This window comes from Lethenteron reissneri, chromosome 46 (assembly GCF_015708825.2).
Source record: "Lethenteron reissneri isolate LAM-NWPU_2019-01 chromosome 46, ASM1570882v1, whole genome shotgun sequence".
NCBI lineage: Eukaryota > Metazoa > Chordata > Hyperoartia > Petromyzontiformes > Petromyzontidae > Lethenteron > Lethenteron reissneri.
Window position 1 is genome coordinate 4,220,618 of NC_083824.1, and position 12,438 is coordinate 4,233,055.

The window sequence follows — 12,438 nt, forward strand, 5'->3', positions numbered from 1 at the left end:
TCTGGGTCTTAGAATCGGTGACAATGATCGCCACAGGACGCGTGCGTGCGGCGTGCGTGCGAATGCACTCTGTGTTTGTTTACAAACGAGGTGAAGGCAAGAATACGAGTCTGTTACACAAGCAAGGCCTGGGGAAATAACGGACGCAGTACAGTGTGTGTTTGTGTATTTGTTTACGCGTGCTTATTTACATACACAGACACGACCTTTACGATGAAACCAGACCATCACGAAATCTAAATGGGAAACCCGCAAACACAACAACCGTTAAGGAGATGCACACATCATTCATTTAGCGAGGACGCAATATTCATTTCTAGATAATGAAGCTTTCTCCTTACCGCGTAATAACAAGTGATGACAATAATGTCCTTGTACGACTGATCATCTCAGAGTCTCAAGACTCTCTCTCAGGCGGGTGCTGCTACTCTGGGACATTCGGCCAGTTTCGTGGAAGGAGTGGTTTGGCTTCGCGTCGGAGAAAATCCGCACGTGATGGATTGACGATTCCACTACAAACACCGCGTCGGTGGCAAAACACACGCGGACCGCTCCGAAGAGGAGAGAGATGCGAGCGGGCTACACAGCGTGGCTAATTAAAAAGTTCCGAACGAGCATCTTCATCATCATATGTCCCTCTGGTCAGCTCAGAAGCGACAATGAGATCATGGTTCTCTTTAACCAGTACCACTGTTTCTCTCTTCCAGCTCGTTAAACTCGCTGGGGTCTACCCAACGCGGCAGCGCGTTCCTCGCTCGTGTCGTTGCAGAGGTTCACGGTTCGCATCAAACGGTCCACCCTGATTAATACCGCGGTGCGTATCGAGCGCAGTAACAATGATATTCCTACGCACCGTCCGCGTCACAGCGAACGTTAAAGGTCACAGGAGGTGGCCGTTGTGTGCTGGCGGCAGGGTCCAATTTCCTTCCAATTTCGAAATTGGGACTTCACACAGCGGCGATTATTGCCCCCCTTACTTGCCCATTTGCGGGTCAGGTATCCAAGTCGCGTCGTGCCCACAGGGACAGCTGCCACTGGGGTGTGGGGGGGTGCGCCGGGGGGGGGGGGGCTAGGGGGGGTGCCCTGGGGGGGGGGTGCCCTGGGTGGGGTGCCCTTTCTTAAATGCTTTGAGCCGAGAGGCGCGATGTAAAGCGCTGCGAGATGCCCCGGCGAACATGGCGCTACATCGACAACAAATCACTCTCGATCCCTTCCACTCTCACGTGCACGGGATCCTGTCCAGCTAATTCACGCCGCCCTGTCTGAGGGGTAGCCTGTCCGAGCCACGATGGCCGTCGTTCCTCGGCTTTCTCTAACGTAACGACGCTTAACTCCGTGCCCCTTGCGTTCCGCAGGAAAGCCCGGCCGCGCGGGAGTGCCGCAATCGACCCCACGTCCACTCCTCGTCGCGGCCCGTGCCGTTAACCTCCGCCACCGCCGGCGCCGGCGCCAGCCGCCACTGGGCCACGTTGGCCGCGACGGTGACGAGGGCGCGACCCGAGCGCTCGAAGCGGGCGGCGTGGGTGCCCGCGACCGGCACGGCGCGCCACCCGGCGCCGGCGCGCACGCACGGGTGGCGGAAGAGCAGCGAACGGGGCGCGGGCAGCGTGGCCGTCCACAGCAGCAGCGCGCCGTCGGGGGACACGTCGCACGCGGCGGGGGCGCCGGCCTGCAGGGCGCCTGCAGCGCGGTGGGGGCGGGCCAGGGGCGGGAGGCAGGGGCGAGGGTTAGCGGTGAGGGGCGAGCGTGGAGGTTGGGGTGAGTTTACAGGATGAAGGTTTGTGGTTTGTGTGAACCATTCGGGCAACCCTGCCCCAATACCCCGGATAGTCGCCATATATTTAAAAAGCTTTGCCACTGGCTCTTCCGTTATGAGCCAGCGTTAATTCACGATGGCCGCGGCTAAACATTTCCTATTCGCAGTTCTTCAGTTGCACCAACGCGGCCCCGCGCGTTTCATTTGAGCATCCGAACTCTGCCGTACCCGCGGTCACCGCGGACTCCACGCGCACATTACTCCCGCGCCCCCACTCGACCCCCCCCGCCCCCCCCCCCGGTCACTCACCCATCTTGGCGAACCCCCCCGTGCAGGTGTCCGAGTCCCAGGCCGCATTCCCCCAGGCGGCCGCGTCCGCGAGCCGCTCCCCGGAAGCGGCGTCCCAGACCGTCGCGTCGCCGCCTTGGCCCGTGCTGGCCCGCAGCAGGTGCTGCCCTCCCCGTGCCGGCTCGCGCGACCAGTCCAGGCCCGTGATGGGGCCCGGGCAGCCCGTGCGGCACACGGCCGCCACGGAGAGGCCCACCACGGCGTCGCCGTCGTCCTCGGACGCTCTCGGGGACACCGGAGGTGACGCTGCGGCCGGGCGTCTGTCTGGAAGGTGAGAGCGAGCGCTTGTGACGGGTAATAATGAAACTATTTGAAACAATTTTTATTTAAAGCTTTCGTGACTGCAGGGATTCATATTCTTAGTTCTTTCGGTAAAGTCACGTAGAAGGGAAATAATAAAATAATAAAATAATATTAATCAATAAAATTCGACTGCAACACAAGCAATCATCAGGTGTGAAATGCACAGCAATACAATTTGAATAAAGTGCTGTGGATTTCACACCTGATGATGATTGCTTGTATTGCAGTCGAAACGTCATGAGAATTTTTATTGATTTATATTATTTTATTATTTCCCTTCTACGTGACTTTACCGAAAGAACCAAGAATATTTGAAACAATCTTCTATTTTACCAGGTAAGGCCCACTGAGCTATACTGTTTAGTTATTTTTCAGACGTCGACCTGGCCACTAATGATAGCTCAACGAAGTGGCTTATCACGTTGAAATTTATAGCAGACAAACACTCTAAAGCAAAGTGATGTTGATTCTAAATGTGGAAGGAAAAACCAGAGGACTCGGAGAAAAATCCACGCGATCACGGGGAGAATATGCAAACTCCAAATATACAGCATGCGTCCGGGTCGGGATGGAACCCACGACCTCCTGTATACCAGGCGAGGGAGTTGACATCTCCTAGCCACCGTTACGCCGGAGTGCTCAACTCCACGGAGCAGCAATGGGGACGTTGGGTCTGGCTCTCGAATGCGCCGTTTTTACGAATGCATTGATATCCAACAATGTCAGTTTAGACCGACAGAGCGTCCACATGTGGATGCATCCCAAGACGTTGCAGGAATGCCGAGGAAAGTTCTCATTCGCCCCCCTCGCGATGCAAGATGTCTTGTCCACGTTTCGGGGTTGCAATTCGACTTGAAAATCGATGGTTTTGTCAACGTTATCAGAATCTTTGCTTGTCGTGGATACATCCGATGGGATGTCCAGTAGGGGCGGGTGGACGTAGCAGCCACTGACGTTGGCCAATTACACACGATGCATGTGTGACTACAGCAAGGAGGGCAAGCGAGAGGTGAGAGAAGATAAAAAAAAATAGCGGTCACACGGACAGACGTCGTGGCGTCGTGCGACGTCACAACATCCGTACAAGCGACGCTATGACGTTACAAAACCCAACGGAAAAATCGACTTCTGCTCTACGACGAGTTGATCGATGTTCGTGTCGAGGTTGGCGCGTGAGCCGCTGCGTGGAGCAGCCTCGTGGCTGAAACGCTGCCCGGCGAACTATCGAAGCGTGCAGCGGTGTTACCGCACGGTGCATAGTTTGAGATCGGTCACCACAGTCGCGCTGTGGACTGAAACCCCGGCGCGTACAAACGAACGAACGTGGGGAGGGCGCGACGACAAACGTCAGCGGTACCGCGAGCGCGTCCGGACGGGGCGGAGGGCCGTGGGGGGGACCCCGGCCTCTGACCGTGTCGACGAACTCGAGGCGCGGCCGGCGGTCGTCCGACGAGCAGCACGTAGACGGCGGAGTCGGCGCACGCCAGCGCCACGTGGCGCCCCGTCGGCGAGAGACGCAGTGCGGTGGCGCTCGCCGGGGCCACGCGGGGAGCGCGGCACAGCACCCGCGCCCAGGGCGGCCGCCCCCCACCCCGACCGCCGCCCACGCACAGCAGCGCGACGGTGGCGTCGTCGGTGGCGGCGGCGACGAGGTGCTCGGGGGTGCCGTGCCGCGCCGAGCGATCGTCGCCACCGCCGAGGTCCTCGGGCAGGATTCTGAGAACAGAGGCCGATTCGGCACCCGGCGCGAGAACGCGCGTTAACCGCCACTCGCACAGATATCGGCGGCGCTGCCGTGCGCGTGCGGCTCGCTGCTGCGTATCGCTGGTCCCGAAAGCCGAGAGGCCGGACTCAAAAGTGAAGCTTGCATTTATACACGGAGACGCCGAGTGGCTCTCCGCCAACGCGTGCGGCTACTCGCCCCTGGTCGATGAGCCACCCGGCAGGGCCCACGTCCACGCACGCGAAGGCGGCGCCGGGCATCGCGTGACGAAGCAGGCAGCTCCTCTCCTTGCTGTCGCACAGCTGCAGGAAACCGTCGCGCCCCGCCGTCACAAAGAGCCCCTCTCCCGCGAGACCGCGGTGGATGCCCAGGGCGGCCCAGGCCTCCTCTTCCTCCCTCTCCGCCGGCTCCCGACTCGCCCCCTTCGGCCGCTGTGCAGCGGCGGTCGTCTTTGTGCGGGCCGCTCGCTGGGGCCGCCGGTGCCCGTGCGTGACGGCCGGGTGGCCCAGCGCGACCCCCGCGAGGGAAGCGCCGGCGGCGTCGTCGTCGCTGCCGCCGAGAGGAGCCCAGAGCACGGAGCAGCCGAGCGTGGCGAGATAGAGCACGCCGCCGCGGCCGCCACCGCCGCTCATCGCCAGCGCCACCGCACCGCCCTCGCACTCCGGCATCTGCCGTCGAGGGAGGAGACGGAGGTCAGACCGAGAGCGGCGACGATCATTTTGATTCCTTTTCATACGTGCTTTCTGCGTCGTCTCTCTCTCTATCAATGGGGGAGGGGGGCGGGAACCAATTCTCATGATGTTCCAAAACTGTAGTACAGAGTCGTGTTGCTGTTAAGGGCTTATCGTAAGAATACCGGCAAAATTGTTTCAATGCTTTCCCAAAACTTGGGAGATGCAGATCAGAGCAAAGAGGACAACTTGCAAATAGCAAATGCATTCTCATTGTAGGCTTCCATAGTTCTGAAGACAAACGCATAATGTTGTAAAGCGTTATCTAGTCCAAGTAGGTTGCCAGGGGTGCATCTACAGACACACCCTGCACACCTGCCGGGTCCCGGCTGTACGTGTACACTCAGACACACCCTGCGCACCTGCAGTGTGCCGGCTGTACAGGTACACTCAGACACACCCTGCATACTTGCAGACTTCCGGCTGTACGTGTACACTCAGACACACCCTGCGCACCTGCAGGGTGCCGGCTGTACAGGTACACTCAGACACACCCTGCATACTTGCAGACTTCCGGCTGTACGTGTACACTCAGACACACCCTGCGCACCTGCAGTGTGCCGGCTGTACAGGTACACTCAGACACACCCTGCATACTTGCAGACTTCCGGCTGTACGTGTACACTCAGACACACCCTGCGCACCTGCAGGGTGCCGGCTGTACGCTACACTCAGACACACCCTGCGCACCTGCAGGGTGCCGGCTGTACGTGTACACTCAGACACACCCTGCGCACCTGCAGAGTGCCGGCTGTACGCTACACTCAGACACACCCTGCGCACCTGCAGAGTGCCGGCTGTACGCGTACACTCAGACACACCCTGCACACCTGCAGAGTGCCGGCTGTACGCGTACACTCAGACACACCCTGCACACCTGCAGAGTGCCGGCTGTACGCGTACACTCAGACACACCCTGCACACTTGCAGAGTGCCGGCTGTACACGTACACTCAGACACACCCTGCACACCTGCAGAGTGCCGGCTGTACACGTACACTCAGACACACCCTGCACACCTGCAGAGTGCCGGCTGTACGCGTACACTCAGACACACCCTGCACACCTGCAGAGTGCCGGCTGTACACGTACACTCAGACACACCCTGCGCACCTGCAGAGTGCCGGCTGTACGCTACACTCAGACACACCCTGCACACTTGCAGAGTGCCGGCTGTACACGTACACTCAGACACACCCTGCGCACCTGCAGAGTGCCGGCTGTACACGTACACTCAGACAGACCCTGCACCCCTGCAGAGTGCCGGCTGTACACGTACACTCAGACACACCCTGCGCCCCTGCAGAGTGCCGGCTGTACGTGTACACTCAGACACACCCTGCACCCCTGCAGAGTGCCGGCTGTACACGTACACTCAGACACACCCTGCACCCCTGCAGAGTGTCGGCTGTACGCGTACACTCAGACAGACCCTGCACCCCTGCAGAGTGCCGGCTGTACGTGTACACTCAGACACACCCTGCGTACCTGCAGGGTGTGTCTGAGTGTACACTCAGACACACCCTGCACACCTGCAGAGTGCCGGCTGTACGTGTACACTCAGACACACCCTGCACCCCTGCAGAGTGCCGGCTGCACGCGTACACTCAGACACACCCTGCACACCTGCAGAGTGCCGGCTGTACGTGTACACTCAGACACACCCTGCACCCCTGCAGAGTGCCGGCTGCACGCGTACACTCAGACACACCCTGCACACCTGCAGAGTGCCGGCTGTACGTGTACACTCAGACACACCCTGCACACTTGCAGACTGCCGGCTGTACGCGTACACTCAGACACCCTGCGCACCTGCAGAGTGCCGGCTGTACACGTACACTCAGACACACCCTGCACACTTGCAGACTGCCGGCTGTACGCGTACACTCAGACACACCCTGCGCACCTGCAGGGTGCCGGCGTGCTGGAAGGTGCGGCCCCAGCTCCACGCGGACACGGAGTGGTCGCGGGCCGCCGTGAGCAGCGCTCCGCGCAGGGGCAGCAGCGCGAGCAGCGGCGCGTCGTGCGCGTGCTGGATCAGCTGACTCACGGCACCGCCGCCCTCGGCCCACACGAACACCGTGCCGTTCGAGTCTCCTGAAGCAAAATACAAGCGCGGTATAAACACAACCAGCCGTGACGAGGTGCTGCTAGTGAGTAGCACCTATGAAGGCCGGCATGGCACACGAGGGGGGGCCAGCACCATTCCCGGCCGCCTTTGTCTCCAGAGTTCTGATATTTACACACTGGACCAGGTACCCGTAGAGGGCAGGCCCAGGACCAGTTTTAAATATTCGTCACCGATGTTAGATGTATGCATGTTGAACTTCTTTCGCATCATACATAGACTACCATGCGAAGCGGAGATGCGGGGGAAGCACAACAAACTCAACACAAAAAGCAGGAGTCGAACACAGGTCACCAGGTTCCTAATGCCATGCGCTAACCACTGCACTGCCTTTCCCCGTAGAAACACACACACACGCTTGCGCACGGGAAAATCACGTACGTTATTTATTCACGATTTGTTGAGCACGTGCGTTTTTGAGACCGGGTGTCGAATTCGAGTTGGAGCTCGCAGACTTGTGTCACCGCCAATTGGATCGTTTGCCTCCCCGCGGGAGGGCCCGGGTACGGACGAAGGGGGTGACGCGAACGCTGAATCCATTGCCCCCGTTAATCTGATTATCGTTATTTAATGATGAAGACGGTCCTGTTGGGGTTTCCTTTGTGACCGCTTCCTTCTTGACCATTGTCTCCACTCAGCAGCAAGCGCTCCGGACTGTCCTCAGCAGCGTCGAGTGAAAACAATGGGATCATTCCAAGGTGCGACCGTGCTCACCCATCTGAAACTAAACACCACCGGACGCTTCGGCCGTTCGCCGGGCAGCGTTTTTGCGGCATTCGCCACGACGCTGCTCCACGCACCGGCTCACCGGCCACCTCGGCACGAACACGCTCGCCACGCGCTCCCAGTCAACTCCCCATCATCGTACGGTGCAGCAAGAACATCGAGACTCAACGTCCATGGAGCTCACTGACGACAATAAACGCTGTGTGGACCGCACGCAGGAGGCCGCGTGCCGGGGTGAAGGTGACCAGGGTGTGAAGGTGTATAGGTGTGCAGGGCGTGGTGATGGTGTGTAGCTGTGCAGGGCATGGGTGTGAATATCTGTGGTTGTGAATATCTGTGGTTGTGTATAGCCGTGGTTGTGTATAGTTGTGTATAGCTGTGGCTGTGTATAGTTGTGTATATCTGTGGTTGTGTATAGTTGTGTATAGTTGTGTGTAGCTGTGGTTGTGTATAGTTGTGTGTAGCTGTGGTTGTGTATAGTTGTGTATAGCTGTGGTTGTGTATAGTTGTGTATAGTTGTGGTTGTGTATAGTTGTGTATAGTTGTGGTTGTGTATAGTTGTGTATAGCTGTGGTTGTGTATAGTTGTGTGTAGCTGTGGTTGTGTATAGTTGTGTGTAGCTGTGGTTGTGTATAGTTGTGTATAGTTGTGGTTGTGTATAGTTGTGTATAGTTGTGTATAGTTGTGGTTGTGTATAGTTGTGTATATCTGTGGTTGTGTATAGTTGTGTATAGCCGTGGTTGTGTATAGTTGTGTATAGCTGTGGTTGTGTATAGTTGTGTATAGCCGTGGTTGTGTATAGTTGTGTATATCTGTGGTTGTGTATAGTTGTGTATATCTGTGGTTGTGTATAGTTGTGTATAACTGTGGTTGTGTATAGTTGTGTATATCTGTGGTTGTGTATAGTTGTGTATAGCTGTGGTTGTGTATAGTTGTGCATAACTGTGGTAGTGTATAGTTGTGTATAGCTGTGGTTGTGTATAGTTGTGTATAACTGTGGTTGTGTATAGTTGTGTATATCTGTGGTTGTGTATAGTTGTGTATATCTGTGGTTGTGTATAGTTGTGTATAACTGTGGTTGTGTATAGTTGTGTATATCTGTGGTTGTGTATAGTTGTGTATAGCTGTGGTTGTGTATAGTTGTGCATAACTGTGGTAGTGTATAGTTGTGTATAGCTGTGGTTGTGTATAGTTGTGTATAGCTGTAGTTGTGTATAGCAGTGTTTGTGTATAGTTGTGTATAGCAGTGTTTGTGTATAGTTGTGTATAGTTGTGTATATCTGTGCAGGGTGTGTGTAGTTGTGTATAGTTGTGTATAGTTGTGTATATCTGTGCAGGGTGTGTGTAGTTGTGTATAGTTGTGTATAGCTGTGTATAGTTGTGTATATCTGTGCGGGGGTGTATAGTTGTGTATAGTTGTGTATAGTTGTTGTGTATATCTGTGTTTGTGTATAGTTGTGTATAGTTGTGTGTAGTTGTGTGCAGTTGTGTATAGTAGTTGTGTATATCTGTGCAGGGTGTGTGTAGTTGTGTATAGTTGTGTATAGCGGTGTATAGTTGTGTATATCTGTGCAAGGTGTGTATAGTTGTGTATAGTTGTGTATAGTTGTTGTGTATATCTGTGTTTGTGTATAGTTGTGTATAGTTGTGTGTAGTTGTGTGCAGTTGTGTATAGTTGTGTATAGTTGTTGTGTATATCTGTGCAGGGTGTGTGTAGTTGTGTATAGTTGTGTATAGCTGTGTATAGTTGTGTATATCTGTGCAGGGTGTGTATAGTTGTGTATAGTTGTGTATAGTTGTGTATAGGTGTTGTGTATATCTGTGTTTGTGTATAGTTGTGTGTAGTTGTGTGCAGTTGTGTATAGTTGTGTATAGTTGTTGTGTATATCTGTGTTTATGTATAGTTGTGTATAGTTGTGTATAGTTGTGTATAGCAGTGTATATCTGTGCAGGGTGTGTATAGTTGTGTATAGTTGTGTATAGTAGTTGTGTATAGTTGTTGTGTGTAGCCGTGCAGGGTGTGTATAGTTGTGTATAGTTGTGTATAGTTGTTGTGTATATCAGTGTTTATGTATAGTTGTGTATAGTTGTGTATAGTTGTGTATATCTGTGTTTATGTATAGTTGTGTATAGTTGTGTATAGTTGTTGTGTATAGTTGTTGTGTGTAGCCGTGCAGGTCTCCGCTTGCCGGTGAGCAGCTCGCCCCGGCTGGAGAAGGCCATGCAGGTGACGGCGCGCGGCAGGAAGTGGGCGCCGTAGTTTGCGCGTGTCTCCAGGCGGACGGTGCCCTCCTCCGGCTGGAGGCGCCACCACGCCAGGTGCTGCCGGCCTCCCGACACCACGGAGTTCGGGTCGCGGCGTGAGAACCTGGCGGTGTCGATGGCGGCGGCGGCGGCGGCCGGGACGGGCGGACGAGAGGGTGTCAGAGGTGAGTCGGGGGCGTGGTAGCTTTAATCTCAGTCGGGTTTGTCTGGATGAGCGATCCGGGAAATATTTCTGCACTTGTCACACCACATCCAGTATAACCGCAGCTGTGGCTTCTTGTGGCGGGCCTACTCTAGACTACCAGTGACCCAGCAGCGACCGTTGAGTGGGAAACCGAGCCCTGACTCTTGTGATCCAGCACTCTGGTGGCAGCGGTGGGTTCGTTTTGCGTACATTTCTGAAACTGCAAACCAGCCGGAATGTGAGGTGGCAAGTCGACGGCAGTGCAGCAAGCGGGTTCACAGTGCCACCTGCACGCTTTGCCCTCGGCGTGAGTTTTCAGTGAATGCCGCTCATCTGTGGAGACCTTGGCACGCCATTCCATCGTATGCCTGGGTTGTTTTTTTACAGATACTCCGGTCTCTTCCCACAAGCAAAAAAACTCAAAAAAGTAAATTTCCCAACATCCCAACACAGAACCTTGTTGAGAGAGCTCAGCCTTGAGCCTGTTCGGAGCCACCGGGGGGTACGAATCCATCTGTGGGCTCACCTGACGCAGGTGAGGCGGAGCTGACTCTCGTGCTGCGCGAGCGTGGCGCTCAGCAGGCGCCGATGCTCCACCCCGAGCTCCCACACGAGCAGCACGTGCGCCGGGCCGCCCCCCGCCGCCAGCAGCAGCGGCGCCGCCGTCGCCGCCGCGCCGCTGAAGTCCAGGCTGATGACGGGCCCGGGCCCAAGCAGGCCGGCGCCCAGAACCAGCAGCGTCTGCAGCGAGTCGCTCCGCCACAGGCGCACGTGCGCGCTCCGCGGGCGTCCCGCTCCGCCTCCAGCCCGGCCACGCCCCGCATCCGGCTCGTCTTCACGCTCCTCGTCGTCGACGGCGCCGGCCTTGTCTCCCTGCGCCGTCGCCATCGTGCGCTGGTCTGGGTGGAGCGCCATGCTGGGACGGGAAGACGTTGGCATTCTATTCGTTTAAGGCCCACGGAGCTATATCGCTCTTTTTCAGAAATGATGGCCCAACTAGGCGGCTTATCACGTGGAAATGTACGGCAGCCAAATACTCTAAACGCCGTGATGATGATTCAGGCGACCACGGGGAGAACATGCAATCTACTAATATACAACAGGCGTCAGGGTCGGGATCAAACCCACGACCTGCTGAATACCACGTTAAAGGTTACTCAGTCATCATCATCATCATCAGCCATATTCTATCCACTACCGAGTGAAGACTTCCCCAAGCCGTGAGGTGACGTCATAACAGTGATAGACTCGGACATCACTGGCGGATTCCAGGCAGCTGTGATTCAACCGGGCTCCCAGGTGTCGTGGGTTCAGGGCCTTAGCGTAGTAATCAATGACCGCACAAAAACAGCCCCGATCATATTAGGCTGATTGTCGTGTAGCGAACATCTCTGTCGCAGGGCATGTGAGAAGCTCTGCGACTTTGTGAATGCGATGCAATGGAAGGGATCTCAGATGTAGTTCTCTTATAAAACCACATTTCAGAAAGTGTTCTGTACCATGGGATGATGCATTGCCCCTGTTTGAGAGTTGTGGTGATGTGCTTATTGTACGGGGCAGCTGCTGCCACCACCCCCACCCTGACCCCTCCTCTAGACTGGAGCCACCCTCACCTTGACCCCTCCTCTAGACTGGAGCCACCCTCACCTTGACCCCTCCTCTAGACTGGAGCCACCCCCACGTTGACCCCTCCTCCAGACTGGAGCCACCCCCACCTTGACCCCTCCTCTAGACTGAAGCCACCCCCACCTTGACCCCTCCTCTAGACTGGAGCCACCCCCACCTTGACCCCTCCTCTAGACTGGAGCCACCCCCACCTTGACCTCTCCTCTAGACTGGAGCTACCCCCACCTTGACCCCTCCTCTAGACTGGAGCCACCCCCACCTTGACCCCTCCTCTAGACTGGAGCAACCCCCACCTTGACCCCTCCTCTAGACTGGAGCTACCCCCACCTTGACCCCTCCTCTAGACTGGAGCCACTCCCACCTTGACCCCTCCTCTAGACTGGAGCCACCCCCACCTTGACCCCTCCTCCAGACTGGAGCCACCCCCACCTTGACCCCTCTCCTCTAGACTGGAGCCACCCCCACCTTGACCCCTCCTCTAGACTGGAGCCACCCCCACCTTGACCCCTCCTCTAGACTGGATCCACGCCCACCTTGACCCCTCCTCTAGACTGGAGCCACCCCCACCTTGACCCCTCCTATAGACTGAGCCATCCCCACCTTGACCCCTCTAGACTGGAGCCACCCCCACGTTGACCCCTCCTCCAGA

At 56.3% G+C, this 12,438-nt stretch overlaps 1 long non-coding RNA gene across 1 annotated transcript; it reads left to right on the forward strand.

Moving 5' to 3' along the window:
- The first annotated feature begins 6,929 nt into the window (after positions 1-6,929).
- LOC133354241 (uncharacterized) lies at positions 6,930-12,212 on the forward strand. The gene is made up of 3 exons (XR_009756553.1): positions 6,930-7,013; positions 7,630-10,143; positions 10,551-12,212. It is a non-coding gene; the product is annotated as an uncharacterized LOC133354241 (long non-coding RNA).
- The last annotated feature ends 226 nt before the right edge of the window (positions 12,213-12,438 follow it).